The following is a 12,102-nucleotide window of genomic DNA, read 5'->3' on the forward strand; positions in this document are numbered from 1 at the left end:
CAATCTGGTCAAATCTCAAAAGCTAAGCAGGGTCCAGCCCTTGAAAGTGCTTGGATGAGAGACCACCAAGGAAGTCTAGGCTAGGGGGCTGCTATGCAACCAACTCCCTCTGTTCATCTCTTGCCTTGAAAATCCTATGGGATCACCATCAATCAGCTGCAATTTTGACGGCACTTTCCACTACCAAGGTTACAGTTTGAAATGCACGTTAAAAGTTGACAGAGTTTAAAGATGAAAAGGAGGAGGGGAGCACTGGCTGCTCAAAGAATAAATATTTTTATTGGGAAGAGAGGAAACGTAAAGAAGAGTGGAGAGAGATAATTCTAACAGTATAGCTGACTGCGGTACTGTCGGCGATCAGGGAGGAAGAGTGTTCAAAGGAGCAGGAACCGAACCAATTTCTCACAGTCAGGGTAGTTCAGCAGTGGAATAGGCTGACTAAGGAGTTGGTGAGCTCCCCCTCACTGGCAGTCTTCAAGCAAAGGTTGGATACACACTTTTCTTGGATGCTTTAGGATGCTTTGGGCTGATCCTGCGTTGATCAGGGGGTTGGACTAGATGGCCTGTATGGCCCCTTCCAACTCTATGATTCTATAATTCTATCAGGACACAAGGAGAGATTGAAGTGTGCATGCACATGAAAGCTCTTGCCTTGAATAAAACTTTGTCAGCCTTCATGGTGCTCCTAGACTCTAAATTTGTTCTGCTGCTTCAGAACAACACGGCGACCCACTTGAATCTAACAACAATACAATGATTTTCTTTTAGACGTGTCTTTTGTCTGTGGCTTATTTAAAATTTTAATTTGATAGCTCCACCAAGTAAACGACTTCAGACATTTCCCAGGAGTAGACCTGCCGAGTCGAAGTTGATCAGATGACCCAGTTTGAAAAGAGATCATGGCAAGCCAGTGAAAACCTTCATGATCGTCTCCCCATCTATGAAAAGCAGCCTGCAAAAAGAACGTTTTGGAGATGTTCTGGCAAGGAAGGCAAAATTCAAAGGCTGACCAGAAGTTCAGCTGCATTTCCGCTTCTGCTGCTTGCGTCTTTCCGCTTCTGCTGCTTGGCCTTCCATTCTGCCCCATCCCTCTCTGCCAGAGGAGCAACTAGAAACAGCCAAGTGTTATATGAACTCTTGGTTCTTTCTCTGCAACTACAGCAATGGAACCTCCAGCATAAGGAGCTGCATCTCAGATGGTAAAATGATGGATACCCTCGGCGGAGAGTCTAATGGAAGTATCAGGCCTCAGTTATTTTTTTTTTTTAATCCAGGTAAAAATATCCTCTTTGAAGGAAACAAGCAGGGAAGATGATGATGATGATGATGCAAGATGGAAAGGATTGTCAGAGCACGTCAAAACAGTCGCTCATCTTTAATACCCTGTTTCTCTTTATGTTCCTAGCGAGCATCGAGCCCTCCGATGCTGACATCCACCAGGAGTTAAACTTCATGCCTGTACGTAGGCTGAAAGGCAGCCAGCTTGTGTATCATCTGGAGAGGGGAGAAGATGAAAAAGTACATCTTGTTTCCCTGCTTTTGATTTCATGTGTCAAGCAGTACTCGGAGATCTCGCCTCACATGATAAGAATGAGCTCCAGAAGCCGTTACGGTTTGTTTTGCTTGATGCATTATAGTGCCTCGTGCCATGCTCCTCGGTCCCAATTCAGACATGACAATGACCCATTGCTATTACCACTGCACTTATAAAAAAAATAAGCCAAGTGGTTTTCCAGTGGGCTTTTTTGCATGTTCACCGTCCTCACTTTTAAGAGCCTGTTTCTACGAGAGAAGGGGGACTGTTCCATGAGTGCCTGGCTCCCTCTAGTGGTCAATTCAATACAGTATAGATTTGTGTCCAACGTAAAAATCTAGCCATAAACCTGTGAGATACTTAATTGGCCACTAGAGGGAGCAAAACTCATGCAAATCAGGGGGGAGAAATGAAGAAACTTACCAGTGAGGGGAATAATAATGCAGATAAGCCAATAGATACATGGAACATTTCTGCACCAGTTCCACTCCATCTTCTTAACAGCCAGCATTACCTGAGCAGTGATAGGTCCATGGGTTCAGAGACCTAGGCTGAATGTGCACTTACTTTATTTATTCCATTGTGGATCCTGCTGAATTCTGATTGACTTGAACTTGGCTCTTCCTGTATCCCCCCCCCCATTTGAAACAGAAAGTGTTCTGCACTGGATTGGGGAAGCTTAGAGTGGGGAGGGGAGCCAAGTGCAGCAGGAGTCTCTTTCTTACTTTTCTTGAACGGGGAGTGGGGGGAGAGAAATGGAGACAGCAGAGGAGGAGGAATAAATCTAAGAGGCAAATCTCTGCTGAGTGAAGTTAGGGCTTCTGGAGTGCAGTCACTTTAAGACAAGCCTTGCAACTGGGAACCAGGAAGACCAGGATTGACTCCCTGGCCAATCAGGGAAGACTGCTTTGGCTACAGTGTTGGAGGCACAAGGCAACGAGTTAATTCACAAAAAGCAGAGACCTGCACATTTACTCATGGCGGTTTTTGAAATATTGAGGCTTATATCCACTCCAGGGGAAAAGGTAGGGTCACCACAAATCAGTCATGCCTGTTGGAGAGGGAAAATTTAAAGTGCTCAAAATCAAAATGCAAATCAAAGTCAGTGTAGACAGCAGGGATTCACTCGAACTGAGACTGGGTCAAAAGCCCCGTGTAGACTACACCTAGGAGACGGGGAGTTAATTTCTCCTCTTTATTGTGTCCCCAACATAATGGTACGAGAAGCCACTGAACTAAAACTGAACCCACCAACAACCTCAACTTATATACAAATTCAGAACAAAAGATCTTCCTGCCAGCAGGCACTATAGGTCAGCTTCACTTTGAACTGACTGGCTCTGGCAGACAAGATCTGACTACAAGCTGGCCAATTGCATTCTCAGGGTCAGGGGTAGTCAACCTGTGGTCCTCCAGATGTCCATGGACTACAATTCCCATGAGCCCCTGCCAGCGTTTGCTGGCAGGGGCTCATGGGAATTGTAATCCATGGACATCTGGAGGACCACAGGTTGACTACCCCTGTTCAGGATTATGAACCTGCCCCGGACCTCGGCAGGACTACAGGCACCACAGTCTCTATGGCACTGCACTCCGCTGTGGTCCCTGCCCACACCCCCCAGGCTCCTTCCCCAAATCTCTATGAGTTACCCAACCTAGAGTTGGCAATCCTACCCCCTACCCCCTCCCAACCCCCTACGGGCAGCCTGATATGCATGGGAGGAGAGCCACCCATAACAACTGAAAAGGACTCTGGTCAAATCTGTTTCATTCTCACCGCCCGGATAGCTGGGCCCCAAAATTTGGAGTTCCCCTCACCCTTCAAGGCTTCCTTTTTAAAACAGAATGTCAGACAGTTGATTAAAAAGTAAAAAAATATGCTGCCTCTGGGAGAACTATTTCTAGCCAGCCGCGAAGTACGTGTTTGACAATCAAGTAGATAATAAATATCCCTCTTTTTTGCCCACATTAGACTGAGGAGCAGAGCTTAGGAAAAAGCCAGTGGAGGGCCTTTATTCCTTCCAAACGATGAATGAAACTAGTAAATCAACACAAGCCTGAATCTATCCATTGGATTCCTCCAGAGAGAGAATAATTTTTTCCCTCCAAAGATAGCTGTCAGGAACGCAACATTACCAGGGGCATAAACCCTTCATTGTTTTTTGCGATAACTCAGGAGCTAGCAGGCTCGCGTTATCCTTTGGACGAACGTGCTGTGCCGTATCTATTTTATTTTTTAAATGCAGTCAGCCTTGCCAATCCAGCTGTTATTTGTTGATTTTTTTTTTTAAGGAACTGTTGTAAGAATCATAAAAGTTATTTATTTGCTCCTGACAAGGTTGTTTATCTTGACATTCAGTTCTTCGCTATCTAAATCTCCCTCCGGACTCTTTGAGAAGCTGCCTACCCACTGGGGTGGCTCCAGTTCCATCGGCTTGGCAGGTGCCAGACGATCTGATCCACGCAAGGAATATTGCAACTCAGCTCAACTGCGAGTTTCTTTGGTGCGAGTGTTATTTATTTTTAAGTGTTCTACCTACCTTTCTATTCCTCTCCCTGGGAGCATGGCGCATAATGCGGGAGGAGGCACAGAGACACCGCACATGGGAAACATTGTTAATGATGCTCACCCTTCCGCATTTGGGAATGCATCTGTCCATTAGTCTCTCATCTTGACATTTTTATTTCCTTTGCTATGTTTTTTCCTCCGGAGTTGGACCCAAACAAATGATTCACCTTATAAACTTAGCTTGTTATTCCTGTTAAGGCCCTTGAATCTGTTGAATATTTTCATGGTGCTGTGTACTGACGCATGGCCCACCCTCTGCCTCTATATGTGGACATGATTCCCGTTTCATTGTCTTTGAGGAAATGTGCTGTGCACGTGGAAGCCTACAGCCTGAATAAAATTTTGTTCATCTGAAAGGGGACCATGGACTCAAGAACTGTGCCTGGCCCAGCAGACTCCATGGGAGGGACGGAGGGATCAGATCTGATTCTCCCGATTAGAGGTCACCACGGTTGATTGATTGGTTTGATTTATTTCCTGGCGCCCCCGAGACTGGCTCGTGGTGGGTTACAAACATCCAATAAAAACCCCAGTAAAACCCCATTAAAATGGACAACAAATACAGTAAAACCCAAACAACATGGTAGAAATTGGTCCAAAGAAACTCCCCCATTCCCCACCTTTATCTCTGGAGGGATGGAAAGAGGGGTCAGATCATAAGACTAGCTGCGGTGATCTTCCTCACTATCCCGGCCTCAACCATAGACCTGGCAGAAGAGCTCCATTTTGCAGTCCCTGCGAAAGGCCGGAAGCTCTCAGGGCCTGCAGCTCACCCAGGGAGCTCATTCCACCAGGCCGGGGACAGAACCAAAAAGGTCCCTAGCCCTGGTTGAGGCCAGTCTTGCTTCCCTGGAGCCGGGGACTACTATACCCCACTGGCTACGCTACAACAGACACCTTGTGAGGCGAGTTGGATGGAGAGAGTCCTGAGAGAACTGTGACTAGCCCAAGGTCACCCAGCAGGCTTGATGTGAAGGACAGGGGAATCCAACTGAGTTCTTCAGATTAAAGGCCAGCACTCTGAAACCACGATACCATACAGCAGGGGTAGTCAACCTGTGGTCCTCCAGATGTCCATGGACTACAATTCCCATGAGCCCCTGCCAGCGAACGCTGGCAGGGGCTCATGGGGATTGTAGTCCATTGACATCTGGAGGACCACAGGTTGACTACCCCTGCCATACAGAATCCCCCCCTGACGTCTTGCATCAGTTTGGTTGGCCTTAACCAGCAGTACTACATGTGTTTTGTGCTTGTTTTTCCATATCGAGAGGTCAGAATCCCGAGTTAATTCCTCCTCAGCTTCAGCTAAATGCTTCCCGACCTGGATTCCATTAGCGTCTTAATTATCCGCTAAACGAACGGACCTTTCCTGTGTGGGTTCAGCGTCAGTCAGCGCTGCGTCTGTTCTTGATCACGACCAAGCCAGTTTCGTCGTGGGGTAGAAAGGTGGGTCCAGGCGATGGGAGTTTCACTCCTATTTATAGCAAAGCCCCCCGCTGGACGCTGCTCCCAAAAACGAGGTCAAGGGGGTTTGCCACCTTCCTGAAAACCGAATTCTTCCTAAAGCAGGCAGAGCGAAAATGTCACAGGAGATTATGAGGCGGGTGCTTCACAGGAGATAAACAGAAACCACAGGTTCATGCGGATTGCTTTGATCCAGGAGAAGACGCGGAGGTAATCCTTGCAGGTTGCTTCATGCCCCGACGGCTTTTGGGAACTCTTGTCGAATTGCAGATTCGGCCGGCTTGTTTTCTCCTGACCGAGGTTAAATCTATATAGTTAATCCATCAAAGAGGGCAGTGCCTTGATGTGTTGCATGGAGGCTTGGGTCGGCTCTGAGACAGCACAGAGCAAAAGACACCATGGATTCCCTTTTTAAAAATGCACATCTGAGGCAGAATCCAGGCGTTTGCAAGTGTTGGCCTGTCCCTAGCCGGCCTGTAAATTTCTTGCGCATGTTTGTTCAGAATATGGCGACTTCTGCTGACCCAAGGACCTCTTCCATCAGTGACCATGGCCCTGGCGTCAGAGGAACACCCTGTGACCGCAGGACAGAGTGGGAGGACCAAACCTCTTCATCAGCTTCTTAACGCACCTCAGAAGGAGTTCCTCACCTACAATTGTAAGCCAAATTGACCAGTTGTCTTGCCCACGTGCAGAGATCCGGGTCAAACTCTGGTTCTGCTGTGGCCTTTTTCCTCTGGCTTAAAGTAGGATTGTGGATTTAGTGCCTATAATATTTGGAATGATAGAGTTGGAAGGGACCACCACCTTCACAGAATCAGCCTCCCTGTCAGATGGCTCTCCGGACTCTGTTTAAAAATCTCCAAAGAGGGAGAACCCACCATCTCCCGAGGAAGCCTGCTCCACTGAGAAACCGCTCAAACTGTCAGGAACTTCTGTTTGGTGTAGTGGTTAGGAGTGTGGACTTCTAATCTGGCATGCCGGGTTCAATTCTGCACTCCCCCACATGCAGCCAGCTGGGTGACCTTGGGCTCACCACGGCACTGATAAAACTGTTCTGACCGAGCAGTGATATCAGGGCTCTCTCAGCCTCACCCACCCCACAGGGTGTCTGTTGTGGGGAGAGGAAAGGGAAGGCGACTGTAAGCCACTTTGAGACTCCTTCGGGTAGAGAAAAGCGGCATATAAGAACCAACTCTTCTCCTTCAGTAATATCAGGGCTCTCTCAGCCTCACCTCCCTCACAGGGTGTCTGTTGTGGGGAGAGGAAAGAGAAAGCGAATGTAAGCCTCTTTGAGACTCCTTCGAGTAGAGGAAAGCGGCATATAAGAACCAACTCTTCTTCTTCAGAAATATCAGGGCTCTCTCAGCCTCACCTCCCTCACAGGGTGTCTGTTGTGGGGAGAGGAAGGGAAGACGAATGAAGGCAGATTTGAGACTCCTTCTGGTAGAGAAAAGCGGCATATAAGAACCAACTCTTCTTCTTCTTCAGTAATCTCAGGGCTCTCTCAGCCTCCCCTCCCTCACAGGGTGTTTGTTGTGGGGAGAGGAAAGGGAAGGCGAATGTAAGCCGCTTTGAGCCTCCTTCTTTTTCTTCTAAATGACGTCTCATCCCCAGGCGACAAAGATCAGTTAAGGGGAAAGTGGGGGAAAGCAAGAGTGCCACGGGGTTTCAGAAAGTAAACTATGACAAGGAATTCAAAATGTATCCCACAGTGCTCTCAGGTTCCTATAGCACACCGGTTTCATTCGTTCTAACTGGGCAGGTGGGCCTCTGAGTGCTTCTCCTTGGCCTCATGAGCCAGAGAGATTATTTGATTACAGTGTGCAAACAGCTCTAAGATTCAAAGTTAACATTCCCTGTGTTCACAATTGGCTTTCTTCTACTCGCCTTTTTCAGCTGGTGTGGCAATGTGGGGGAGGGAATCAAGATTGCGGCTATTCCCGGAGGACTCTCAGGGTTGTGACTGTGTGGCCGAATTCGCTGTAAGGGCAAGAAGAACGCACTGCTGTACAAATTGGCAGCAAGCAGACGCTTACAGAACTGGAACATTTGTGTGTGTTTTTAAGTTATTTGGTCTTGGAGTTTTCAGGAGCCTTACCGGTAACAAAGTAGAATAGCACTAGCACCACCTTCTGCTGGAAAATCAGTACTGCAGCTTACTAAATCGTGTGTGTTTTCATAATGGCTTTTGAGCCCCTCCTTGTGTTAAGTGCTGTCACCTCCCTTCCAACTGATAGTGAACCTATGCACTAATGAATTAATTCTGTTGCTCAGCCTTGCTCAAGACTTGCAAATGGAGGGCCATGGCTTCCTTGACTTATTCGACCCATCTCCTGCCGCCTTTCATCTTTTTCCTAGCGTTCTTGTCCCTCTCGGTGACTCTCATCTTCTCAGGTTAGCCTCAGGTTAGCCATTTTAGCTTCTAGGGGGAGTTCAGGCTAGATTTGACCTTGAAGGGACAGATTTGTCTTATTTGAAGGTCCACTGGTTCTGTAAAATTCTCCTCCAACAGCACATTGCAAAGGAATATACTTTCCTCCTGTTGGCTTTCTTCATTGACCAACTTAAATACCCACGATTATTATTATTATATTTATTAAATTTATATAGAAGAAGAAGAATTGGTTTTATATGCTGCACTTCCGGATGGAGTCTCAAAATGGCACGCAATCACCTTCCCTTTCCTCTCCCCATCACAGACACCCTGTGAGGGAGGTGGGGCTGAGAGAGCCCTGATATTACTGCTGGTCAGAATAGCACTATCAGGGCTGTGACAAGCCCAAGTTCACTCAGCTGGCTGCATGTGGAGGAGTGGGGAATCAAATTCATCTCACCATATTAGAAGCTGCTCTTAACCAGTACACCAATATGGCTCAGGGCAGCTTAATCAGGAACTTCTTCCAGATGTTTAGGCAGAATTTCTTTTGCATTAATCTCATCCCATTGGTTCTGGTCCGTCCCTCCGGGGCAAGAGAGAACAACTCTGCCCCATCCTCTACATGGCAGCCTTTTAAATACTTGAAGATGGTTATCAGATCCCCTCTCAATATTCTCCAGGCTAAACAGACCAAGCTCCCCCAACCTTTCCTCATACATCTTGGTCTCCAAACCTCTCGCCATCTTTGTTGCCCTCCTCTGGACACGCTCCAGTTTGTCTACATCCCTCTTCAACTGGGATGCCCAAAATGTCTCTTTCTACACAAAATTGTTTCTCTTCTAAACTATTTTATTCTTTTAAGTATCCTGGTGCTCTGCTGTTTGGTGTAGTGGTTAAGCCAGTTTGGTGTAGTGGTTAGGAGTGTGGACTTCTAATCTGGCATGCCGGGTTCGATTCTGCGCTCCTCCACATGCAACCAGCTGGGTGACCTTAGACTTGCCACAGCACTGATAAAACTGTTCTGAACAAGCAGTGATATCAGGGCTCTCTCAGCCTCACCCACCTCACAGGGTGTCTGTTGTGGGGAGAGGAAAGGGAAGGCGATTGGAAGCCGCTTTGAGCCTCCTTCGGGTAGGGGAAAGCAGCATATAAGAACCAACTCTTCTTCTTCTGTGTTTGCAGATTTAAACTCTGCCAAGCAAAAGGAGACCATGAATTCCTAGAAGTTTGTGCTCACAAGAACAATTGTGCAAATGTGTACAAACGTACCTGTAAACGTCAGCACCAAAGACTTGGTCCGGCATTCCTAGGAGTCCCATGCTATCGAGTACCCTGTCATTTCTCCAATTGTATTCCTATCCTTTTGTTGAAATCTCATCATTCCAAAAGTATGCATAAAATGTGCCTTAATGTGATTACACCTTCAGCAAGGCACATTACTGGAAATGTAATCATATTAAGACCAATTTTTTAATGCATACTCAATAGCATTAGACGCCTGGTGGTAGTTTTGCTCGGAAACTTACCCAGCGATGAGAAATACTGTAGACATAGGAATGGTCTAGAAAGTATCGATGCCCGCCAAAATAACAATTGCCAAGAACCGGAAAAAGGAAAAAAAATCCCCAAATGGCAACATAAAAACTGGGGCATTGCACGGCAATGATAAAACTTACCAAAATAATTTGTTTTCCAGGAGGACAACACGGGCCATATGCTTATTACAATTTGAATTTGATTTGTTTGCCATTTAAAATGACAAATATGATCACGGCAGCAGCGTGCATAACTTGCCCACCCGCCCTTTTGCAGACCCGGATCCCTTTGGCATTAATTTCATTTTAGAAAGGGATAGCACAAGGGCTCCCTTCCTTTTAAATTAAATCAGCTAGATCCACAGAAGTGTATTCAAATAGCTGTTGTGTACCTAGTAATGGAGCCTAGCTGTCAAACAGACACCTTTGAGCCAGTGGGGGAAAAAAAACAATCCAGGTTCCTTCCATTTACACTGAATGAAGCAACAATGTTCAATGGTTATTGATTTCTGAAAGTGTTAAGCATACAGGAACTTGTGTCATACTACTAGCGTGAGCTACACAGCTACTACATATATATATTATATTTTTATCTCTATCTATCTATCTATCTATCTATCTATCTATCTATCTATCTATCTATCTATCTATCTATCTATCTATCTATCTATCTATCTATCTATCTATCTATCTATCTAAAATATTATATTTATATACCGCTCTGAGCCCCCGGAGAGGGCGGTATATAAATATAATAAATAAATAAATAAAATAAATCATTCTAAGTGTGCATAGGAGTTATCTCCTTGAATGGGATGCCTCTCTTTGTCTTAACCTGGGAGCTGCCCCCTGACTCCTCCTCTCCCTCTCTCACTTTGTCCTCTCCCTCACTTCACATGGCCTTCTCTGGAGATCCATATCTCTCCAGGGCTGATTCTGCACTTACTTTGTTTATTCCGTTTTGGAGCCTGCTGAATTCTGATCGATTTCAACTCGGGTCTTTCTCTATCCCCCCCCCCCCCAAATTGAAACAGAAAGTGTTTTGCACTTGATTGGGGAAGCTCGGGGGGGGGGAGCCAAGCACAGCAGGAGACTCTTTATTTGAACAAGGGGGTGGGACTCTTGTCTTCAACAAAGGGGTGGGAGAGTATTGGAGACAACAGAGGAAGGGGAACAAATCCAAGAGGAAAATCTCTGCCTAGAGAAGTTAGGGCTTCCATAGAGAAAAGTGGCATATAAGAACTAAGTCTTCTTCTTCTTCAGTAACATCAGGGCTCTCTCAGGCCCATCTACAATATAGGGTCCCTGTTTGTAAGCGATTTTGATACTCCTTCGGGTAGAGAAAAGCAGGGTATAAAAACCAACTTTTTTTCTCCAACAGCTGCCACCAGATCCTTTCAAATAGAGATGCTGGGAATCGAACCTGGGGCCTTCTGCATGCAAAGCACATGTTTTACCCCTGAGCCATGGCTCCCCCTGTGTATTAAGTAACCGTCCACGTGAACATGGCCTAAGCAGTTCCTGCGGAGGGACAGGAATGCCAAGTTTTGTCCCTTCTTGAAATGTTCCTAGTGTAAGGACAAACAGTGTCTCCGGATCAGGTCCTCACTCACGGCCAATCGATATCACTCAAATCATGCTGGAAAAATCCAGGCTACTTTCACCAATATACGTGAAGTTTGCCTGAGTTGTGAGTTAAACTGTCACCAGGGGTAACGTGATAAGATAAGAGACAAAATTGGCTCTTTGTCCGTTTGCTCACCAGGGTTCACCGAGAACGTTTGGAGCAAACTCTGAAATAAAGAGTCCCAGAGCTGGAATGACTAACGTAGCAGGCTGAATTCTGGAGCTCGTTCACCTTGGTGCACATCCAGATGCCTTTCAGGAAACTTCCACTGATACTTTTCAATTAGAGGTGACATTGCTGAGCTTAGAATCCCAAACTATGTCTTCAGATAGTTCATGGGTTTCTAGTTTCATGAGGTATACTCTGTTTTCTGATATCAGTCCCCATTGTTCCTGTTTTGTATCTCTTTTAATAATAATAATCTTTGTTTTGGAAATGCCTGCCGCAAATTTTGTTAGCAACGTATTTCTTCAGGACTCAACTCCCTTCCCAGGGCGTCTAGAAGTTAAACCTCTGAGCAGATGGGTGAATGCATCTTGTCCTATAGCACATGCCGCTGATTGCACGCACATTGAGTACCAAGGCTCCATGCAATGTGCTCCCTGTCATTTCCCTGTGCCTGGAAATTTTTAAACAGAGGTTGGATAGCCATCTGATGGAGATGCTGATTCTGTGAAGATTCAAGGGGGTGGCAGGTGACAGTGGATGTGAGTGTCCTGCATGGTGCAGGGAGTTGGACTAGATGACCCAGGAGGTCCCTTCCAACTCTATGATTCTATGCTATTTGTTAAACCATTGGGAAAGTACTTAAAACAGCAATTCCACTATTAATCAAAAGGTGTAGAGATTCTTGTGGTGGTGGAAATGCTCTCAAGGTGCAGCCAATCTATGGGGCAATAGATGTTCAGAGGGGATTTGCCTGCCTCTCTGTAGTGACCCTGAACTTCCTACCTCTCAACAATCTGTGTGCCTAAATCCATATAGGATTCT

Source organism: Paroedura picta, chromosome 8, assembly GCF_049243985.1.
Source record: "Paroedura picta isolate Pp20150507F chromosome 8, Ppicta_v3.0, whole genome shotgun sequence".
NCBI classification, from domain to species: Eukaryota; Metazoa; Chordata; class Lepidosauria; order Squamata; family Gekkonidae; genus Paroedura; species Paroedura picta.